Below are 10,095 nucleotides of genomic sequence, written 5' to 3' on the forward strand. Positions count from 1 at the left end.
AAGTATATCTCCTAACTATTTTAACGGTTATTATTTGATTGAATGATTGTTTTTGTTTGGTCAATCTATTTGAATGATTAATTGTGTTAGTCCTGCTGAACAATTTGTGTACTCCTTAACAATTTTAATATGAAAATTAATTAACTTTTATTGATTTCGTTTTTAGGTAATAGTTGTTATATGAATGAATAATTGTTTCTTAACAAATCTTAACATGAAGATCGATTAAATTTTGTTATGTTTGTTTTCAAGAAAATGTTCATGTACTTTACTAAGATCAAATCGATGATGATGCTATTGTCAATCGAACTGTGAGTATGTGTCATATCTATATTAGTAGAAACATTTCATTTGTGTTGAATATGTTTTCTGTAAAAACATTCGTGTATTTTAATTTATTATATGAATGATTAATTGTTTATGTCCTGCTAATGTGCGAGTATATATGTTAAATGAATTAATTTTGGTTGATTCTATTTTTCAATTAATAGGTGTTATTTGAAATATTTCTAATCAGTCCTAATATGATAATCAATTAGCGTTAAGTAAAACATTCATTTTATCATCACATATGTTTCTGTTTCCATTGAACAATCAGTAGTAAATTGACCATAACTTACTCAATAAAAATCCAATTATTGAGAGAATTGAATTTTTAGAAACTAGACAGACAGGACTTTAAATTGATATATTATACGCTTAATTTAGATAACTGTATCTCCACTGCCAAACCATTCTTTTTATCACCACACACATTTAGTTTTCCCATGTTTCTCGATTTCAATTGAACAATTAGTAGTAAATTAGTCATAACTTTCTCAATAAACATCCAATGTTTGGTGGTTTGAATCTTTGAAAAATAGACATATAGGGCTTTAATTTGATATATTATATGGTTAATTTGGATAACTGTAGCCCCACTTCCGAACCATTCTTTTTATCATCACACACATTTCGGTTTCCACAGAACAATCAGTAGTAAATTGATCATAACTTGCTCAATAAAACTCCAATTGATGAGAGGTTTAAATCTTTAGAAACTAGATAGACAGGGCTTTAGTTTTATATATTATACACTTAATTTTGATAACTGTAGACCCACTACTGAACCCTTTCTTTATCATCACACACATTTTAGTTTCCACTAAATAGTCAGTAGTAAATTAGTCATAACTTGCTAAATAAATATCCAATTAATAAGTGGTTTGAATCTTTGAAAACTAGACATATAGGGCTTTAATTTGATGTATTATACTCTTAATTTGGATAACTGTAGCCCCACTGCTGAACCATTTCTTTTATCATCACACACATTTCGGTTTCCCTGAACAGTCAGTAGTAAATTTACCATAACTTGCTCAATAAAACTCCAATTGATGAGAGGTTTAAATCTTTGGAAACTAGACAGATAGGGATTTATTTGATATATTATATACTTAATTTGAATAAATTTAGCCCCACTTCTGAACCATTCCTTCTATCATCACACACATTTCGGTTTCCCTGTTTGACGATTTCCACTGAACAGTCAGTAGTAAATTAGTCATAACTTGCTCAATGAAAATCCTAATGATGAGCGGTTTGGAATATTTAGAAACTAGAAAGATAGGGCTTTCATTTGATACATTATACCATGAATTTGGATAACTATAGGCATGCTACTGAACCATTCATTTTATCATCACACACATAAAACAAATTCAATTTTAGTGATGACAAAGGAAAACAAATATTGATATGTAATTTTAATTGTATTTGTTCTATCTCTTTTTGTTGATATTGTTTTTATGTTACATACATATATCATGAAAACAGGTTGTTTCCGAATATAACCAATTTTATTTTTCTCATAAACATCATCTGATGTTTGTTGCCGAATCATGTAGCTTTAGTAGACTATTTGTAATATGCCGAACCATTATTATTATCTTTAAAGGAAAACAAATATTGATATATAGTTTTAATTGTAATTATTCTATCTCTTTTTGTTGAAATATTTTTATATTACATACATATATCGTGAAAAGAGGTTGTTATTGAATATAACTAATTTCATTTATTTAACAAATATCACCTGATATTTGATGTCAAATCATGTAGCTGTAGTAAACCATTCATTTTTTTCATCACATACATTTAGATCTCCACTGAACAATCAGTAATAAATTGACCATAACTTGCTCAATAAAAATCTAATTGATGAGAGGTTTGAATCTTTAGAAACTAGACATATAGTACTTTAATATGATATTTTATACGCTTAATTTGGATAACTATAGCCCCCTATCAAACTATTTTTTTTTTATCATTACACATATTTTGGTTTCCACTGAATAATCAGTAATAAATTGACAATAACTTTCTCAATAAAAATCCAATTAATGAGAGGTTTGAATCTTTATAAACTAGACAAACATGGCTTTAATTGGATATATTATATGCTTAATTAGGATAATTGTAGCTCCACTACCAAACCATTTCTTTTATCATCATACACATTTTGGTTTTCACTTAACAGTCAATAGTAAATTGACCATAACTTGCTCAATAAAAATCTAATTGATGAGAGGTTTGAATCTTTAGAAACTAGACAGACAAAGCTTTAATTTGATATATTAATTCTTAATTTATATAATTGTAGCCCCACTGTCGAACCATTCCTTTTATCATCTTTCTTTAGGATGCTATCATCAAATGTTTTTTTTTTGTCTATAAGTGGTGGTCAATTCTAATTGTAGCAAATGGATTTGTGTCACATAACTTTTATCTTCATGACTTCTTCAATGCTTCAATTAAGTTTCTTCAGATATATTGTTGGAGTTGTTGTTGCTTTCTATAGGAGTTCTCTTCTCAACATTCTTATTTTTTTATTTCTAAAATAATAATAATAAAAATAATTCACTTTCTCTTCTCAATAATTAAAATCAGTTTTTTCCTTTGGCTCTATAGCACCCACATCAAGGTACGTAATTTTATTTATGCCCCAATACCCTTACTTGAATTTCTTTGAAGTTATCTTGGACAAATGTGAAGAAAACTCTTTAAAACTTCATTAGGGGTAAAATGGTCTTTTCACTCATAATTAGATGAAAAAGTGGGGAGTGAAAGGAAGCAAAATAATGTGAAGAAGATAATAGAAATGAGAGTATTTTGGTAATTGACTAAAGGATATAGATGAGATTTCTTAAAAAGTGCAAGGGCAAAATGGGAATACATGTATATATTAGTAGTTATAAGGTTTCATTAGACCAAACCCTAACCATTTCTAACCCTTGTACACACCATCCCTCACCATTTTTTCTCTCAAATTTCTTCACCAAATTTCAAAGAGAATTCATAGGATTTGACTTAAATTTTGTAGATTTTCAATCCTAAAGCATCCAAAGGTCCAAGAGGAAGAGAATTTTAGCAAAGGGAGGTTATATCACTAGTGTTGTACAAATTCAAGGTAAGTAAATCCAACTTTAGTTTTGATTTGAACAATAATTGTGTAGAATGATTCTTGTCTGTTTGTATGTGATTGTATGGTGGGAATTATTGGTTGTTTTGATGTTGAATGATGTGTAAATTTCCAGCCATGAGAAGTAGTGCATAAGTGTGTGGTGATTTGGTGGAATTATGGAAGAATTATTGTTGAAATTTTGAAGTGTTGAAAAATTGTTGAAACCGGCCAGATTTAAAGTTAAAGTTAGTGAGTTTTTGCTCCAATTTTGGTGGATTCAGAGAAATGTGGAAGTATGGCCAACTAAGTATTTGTATGTGCATATGAATTGTTTGATGAAAATCCAAAGAGAAATGCATGCATGAGTTGGTTAAATCCTATTGAAGAAATTGTTAGAGAAAGTAAAGAATTGGAGTAGAAAGGTTATGTTAGGCTTAACCAAGTGTAAATTTTAGTATTCAATAGTGCATTTTATTATGTCAAAATTTAGAATATCACTTGGCCATGTTAGTTCAATGAGATAGATGACTCTTAGTGTATGGTTCAAGTTACTTGAACATTTACTATTTCTTGAGTAGCACATTGTTTTTAGTTATTGAAATTAGAAATTGTGTAACTTATGACTTTGGGAAAGTGTTAGAAAGGAATTGTATGTTCAATTGTTACTTTGATATGACATTGTTGATAATAGAGAATGATAGAATTATGTCATGACATATCAATATGCCATAATGAATTCTCAAGTTTGTGTATTTGAACTTGGAAAGAACATCAAAGAATGGGCTTGGCCATACATATATTATGCATATTATTTGTACATACTTGATTTGATAAGTAAGAATATTAAGGAAAAATGTTAGCAAAGAGTGAGAGAAAGAAAGAAAAGAAAATGGCTTGTAGATTCTTTTTAAGCTAACATGTAAATATGTATATATCCCTATTTATTAAAGAATGCAATTGTAGAACTTCCAATTTCCATTGCTTGGAAATTTATTTAGAAATGTGTATAGAATCCTTTTCAGAAATATAGAATGTTATGTTAGAAGGCTGTTGCGATGGGGAACCCGTGAGTGACAGAGATGCAGAAAATTCCTACATGCACGCCGCCATCAGTGAGCGGCCTCAGAATAGAATAACATAATTTGTATAGTTCGTTAGAAGTGCATGTGAATGAGGATTATACCTAGAAAGAATTTCAGAATACACTCACACAGCCAGGGTTCCAAATCCGTGCCTTAGCCTAGTCCAATCGGCAAACCAGAATATAATAAAGAAAAGAAAGAGAAACAGAATAAGAGACAGAAAACAGAAAACAGAATAGAAAAGAAAATTTATTTCTTAGAAAAAGTTTATTATTTTGCATATGTATTATGCTACTTGCATTATCTAGAATTTCTTATGTGCTCGACGATGTACATTTTTATTAATTGTTCTTACTCGTTGGTAAGTAGCAAATTAGAATAATAGAAAAGAATGAGGAATAATAGAAAAGAATGAAGTGAGAAAAGGAAAGCTAGAATGTGAGTAACAGAGAAAAAAAAATAGTGTAGTTTGATTTACTTATTGAACAATTAGTGTTCACTCCGTTATTTTACTGTTTTTGTAGGTACTAGATGAATTACAGTCGGGTGGGACGTCAGTAAATGGTTGAGTTTGGCAGCACTGCCTAAAGATATTTTTGTACTGATTAATGTATATTAGTTGTTTTATGTATATATATAAAAATCAAAGTTAGTGTTTTTGGATTTTACATCATATAAATATATTTATATATGTTTTCAAAAATTATTTAGTGGATTTTTATCATATACCTCTCAAGAATTACTAGCTAGAGAGAGTATTATAGGCTCTGCAAGTCTCTTGCTTAAAAGTTCACATTTTTTAGCAAGATTTCTCTTTTTTCTGATTGATTTATAGACTTATCAATAATACCCAGTGGGTTATCTTGCAATTCTTTTTGCTTTTCTTGACAAAGTTTTAAACTTTGGTTGCAGATGTCAAATGGTGACATATTTGAGAAGAATCATGATGATATAGACTTTGAGTTAAATTTGTGGATATTTTATTTATTGATTTTTTAATTATCAATTCAATATAAAATGAATTTCAATACAGAATATATATATTTAAAAAACAAAAAAACCAATAATAATGTAAAAAAAAAAAAAAAATAAACATACCCATGTAACACATCATTTGTGAGCAAATGACGTTTTCAGAGTAAATAAACTTGAAAACATTACAACAACTTTTTACCACTAATTAGATTATTTTCAATATTAGATTTTTTAAATTTGTATAATTTAACAATTATTATGTCTTAATCTAATTAGTTTATTTTATTATAATAAATTTGTTTATCATTTATTTCAAAAGCATTGAATCAATATACCCACACAATGTGGGAGCCCTATGTCTAGTTATCTATTGATGGCCGTTTGAATTCCAGTAAGATATTGCTCGCCACGTAAGATCTTCGGGCAAACCTTGGTTGAGTGACACTTACAATGGTCATTTAATAAGATATTAATGCGACATAAAATGATGATATAATGAGATATTAATGCATTGGATTGGCTCTACAAAAATGAACCGGGTACGTAGTTTAACATGATATTAATGGCGGTATTGGAATTACAAATGTTTATATCAACCCAAGCGTTTCTTAAACGTATCCACTGCTTCATTACCAGATATCTCATCTCTCTCCACTAATGGCAACTTCCAGGCTCTTACTATCAGACCTCCGTCTTCACCTAGGCAACTTCCGGCACTTGCTGGTGAGCTCCTTACCTCAAGTAACAGCTTATGATTGGGTATACCGAGGATCTACGTTCGGCTTCTTTGAGTTTCTTCTAATCTGGGTTTCGTTTCATTGATCCATCACCGAGTGCCTTCATTCCTGTAAGTCTTTTCGAAATTTGCTTCTCTTCAATTTGTTTCTGTTAATTAACAAATGCACAATTCGGCCTCCTCAGTGGATGTCAGTCGGTGTGTATTGATTTATTTATTTTTGTGTACTGTTAAGTCTTTTAGTTCTTGGGCCAAACCTCAACTTTGGCTGTTGATCAGGTGGTCGACTAAATGAATATGAATCAGATTTTTTATTTAGTTTTTTAAGTTTAAAACCGTATTCTTACATTTTCTGAGTTGTTTCGATTATTAGGAGTGTAGACTGAAGATGGCAGGAAGAGAAGTTCGTGAATACACAAATCTCAGTGACCCAAAAGGTGGAACAAGCTTTTTAATCCAATTCAATTCATTCATTCTTGCGCAACTGTTTGCGCCAATAACTCCATTCCATCTCCAGGTCATTTCGCTTTACAAAAGTATTAAAAAATCAGTCTTAATCTTTTGCTTTGGTTTGTTTAATTTTTGAAATGTGNTACTCAGACTTCCACTGTTCCACATACTGTTTTTTCCAGGATATTGTGCTGGTGGTTGCTCAGCAATTGCAGACTCTGGGACATCATTGTTGGCAGGCCCTACAGTATGAAAAATATGATTCATTTTTGTCGGTAGGATTTTTGTTCACCAATCTCCTATCGGGATATGGTTTGCTCAATGTCCTGCGCATTTTCGCCTGGATTTTGGTTGTGCTGTAAGTCACAAAACTATTTTAGATGTATGGAGTTCATTATGTGGAACTGTGAGATTTATCAAATTACAGATAGGATAAATTAAGAAAGAAAACTATTTTGATTTCCCTGGCATGTTTACTGCTTTTTCTCTTCATAAAAGGATTGAATACAATCATGAATATGTTAGCCTTAAATGTCTAGGTCATACATGATTCTTTATCCTCCATTGATGATTGGCACCAAGCTTGTCATGTCTTCTACTCTTGTAGAAAAGCATTTTTCTCAAATGTTTGAACATAAAAAATGATTTAATGAGTTCTGTGATGTTGACTCTGCATTGCATCATTGGTGGTCACTAAATGGAATTCACTGTCAGCTTCTCTCTTGATATTTGCAGATTGTGATTACAATGATAAATCATGCCATTGGAGCCTTTGGAGTTGTTAGCCAAGAATGCAAGGCAGTTGTTGAACAATATGGACAAAAGCTTTTGGATCTACTTCTAGCTGAGGTAAGTAATTGATCAAATTTTGTTCAGAACTTCTTTTTTTATAGGGGATGCTGGCTGATATGTTTATTCACATGTTGCCCTTACTTTGCATTCCTACTTTATCTGTCTGGCAAGATCTAAGAAGGTTTGCTCCCAAATGGGATTATGCGCCAGTTCAAGAAAACCAATGAGTGTGTTTCAAGCCAAATGGTCCCACTTTTATGCATGTGTGAGACTTGGTTTCAGACCTCCCATTAATTGCCCTTCTTGAGTTCTTCAACTTCTCTGCCTTTCTTTTTCCTAATTATTATCCCATGGGGAATCCTGGAATTGATTATATATTGAATCTTAGGGCCATTTCAGTGGCTTAGTTGCTTCTATTTTAATGGGTATGAATGGTTTTGACCTTTTAGGTTCTTTTTAAGTTTCAGTTAAAAGATTCTTCTTGGTGAGGTTGAGAGTTGGCGTGGAGCAGCCTGAAATCTGAGCTAATTTGGAAATTAGGTGGTTTTGGACTGAGATTTGGTTGTTTGAGTGCTTTTTTTTGAAGTGGGTATGTCTTATTTGGAGTGGTTTTAGGGTTTAATTTCATGGGATCAGAGGTGGGTTTGTGAAAGATATTAACTTTTTGAAGCTACTGGTAGATTCTGGGGGAAGGTTTTTGGTGCAGATTGGTCAGTTTAGTCACTGAAGAAGCTACATTTTGAAAATTTTTAATTTGGTTTGAGGAATTTGGGTTGGTTTTCAGAGGTTTTTGTGGGTGATTTGGCTTGAGAGTGGTGCTTTGAAGGTACTAATTAACTGGGGGTGTGGGTTTTTTGGCTTGGTTTTGGTGTTTTAGTTTGAGACAGGGATTTAAGAGGCTGTTTTGGGGGGTTCTTCTTTTGCTCAGCTCTTTATTTGAAGCTCAGTTGTCAACAATTTTTCAGCTTGCATTGTGAAAAAAATTATGGCTTGTATGAAACTGGGATCTAAAACTGATGCCTTTGAACGTGAAGTGCAGGCCCGGTATGAAACTCCATAAGTTTGTTCTCTTTGTGATGTATTTTCTCTGTTAGTTTTAGTTTGCTGAATTTTTCTTCGAGTTTTAGTCAATTACGCTCATCTCCTGTCACTGTTGAAGTTGTTAGTGGTTTAAATTTCTGTATGCATAAATTAGCATTATCCTTATCGACAATAACATCCATCCAACTATCCTTCACTCCAGGATATTCACCCAAAAAAACAACCTTCCAACATAACACGGATACTTTATAACTGAAAGCCTCCATCAAGAACTAAACAAAGTAGAGAAGCTTAATTATAATCAGTACTTCAATGCTCAAACCACTCACAAAGTCTTACCTGTAGAGCACAATCTCGGAAAGCTTCCACAGAAGCACCAGTAAGTCCATCAGAAAATATCAATTCATTGAAGATTTGTTGGCTTATATCTCTTGAGAATGAACTATATTTGTCAATATCCTTTTAAGGTTGAAACATGTGAGAAAAGTACAAGCAAAGAGAAATCCTCAACCAAACACACCCAGGGAATGCAACAAGTACCTCACATATTTTATATATGCATAACTCCATGAGAGATGGACAAGTAACTCCCCCTCGCTTACTTTCCATTGCAGGGTAGAGCACAAAGTTGTAAAAAGATTTCTAACAGGGTAGGCCAAAAATCATGTTTCAATCCTATCTTTTGCAAAACAGCACATTTTTATTTCTGGTTATAAAGATATAAAGACTGGTGTTAGTCCTTTCACATTCATCGAAATGTAAACTCATAATATTACCTAAATATATTTAACAATTTTTATGGCTGAATATAATTGGTTTCCGTTATTACATAAAGTTGTTTACAAACTGTTTTAAAATTTCATCTAATTTGTTATATTTCTTTGCAAAATACTGTACATGGAAGTGGGCTTCTTTCTTTCCTTCAATAATGAGCCATGCTTGTCACAAATTGGCTGACATTTGACACTTGTAAAACAACTCCATTGGTTCATTAATTGCCCACTCCTCATTGACTGCCACTTTAGCTGAATTTGACTGGAAAGATGAGAGGCTTTGAGCTATATAGTAACCCTAAATTTGTACAATTTTACAGTTAATTTTAACTGTATTGTAATTTGTACAATTTTACAGTTAATTTTAACCCTGTTGTAATTTATACAATTTTGCTGTTAATCTTAACCGTGTTGTAATTTGTACATATTTTGTAGTTAATCGTGCTGTAATTTGTAGAATTTTGCAATTAATCTTAAACGTGTTGTAATTTATACAATTATGCAGTTAATCTTAACCGTGTTGTTTTATAAAAAAGAAAACACATGTGATGCAACTATGCATAATTTTCTATATGCTTGATTAATATGCTAAAAAAAAAAAAAAAAAAAATATTTAATATGATGTAAAGAGAGTTTAAGATGAACATGATGGGAGAGTTGAACTATTTACTCAGATTGTTAAATAATCCTCCTTAAACGATTCAAGATGAATGAGGCAAATGAAATTTAGATTAGGGGCACGAAATTTTGATTCTCTAGAAGTTTGCTTTAATTAATAGTAAAGTTGAGAAAATTTTCTTTTCT

The 10,095-nt window shown here is 31.3% G+C and overlaps 1 long non-coding RNA gene across 1 annotated transcript; it reads left to right on the top strand.

Annotated features, from left to right (window-relative positions):
* Positions 1 to 6,866: 6,866 nt before the first annotated feature.
* On the top strand, positions 6,867 to 8,514 carry LOC116139089. The gene is made up of 3 exons (XR_004129392.1): positions 6,867 to 6,932; positions 7,421 to 7,534; positions 7,945 to 8,514. It is a non-coding gene; the product is annotated as an uncharacterized LOC116139089 (long non-coding RNA).
* The last annotated feature ends 1,581 nt before the right edge of the window (positions 8,515 to 10,095 follow it).

The sequence above is a fragment of the Pistacia vera genome, unplaced genomic scaffold, assembly GCF_008641045.1.
Source record: "Pistacia vera cultivar Batoury unplaced genomic scaffold, PisVer_v2 Contig347, whole genome shotgun sequence".
In the NCBI taxonomy this organism is placed as follows: Eukaryota; Viridiplantae; Streptophyta; class Magnoliopsida; order Sapindales; family Anacardiaceae; genus Pistacia; species Pistacia vera.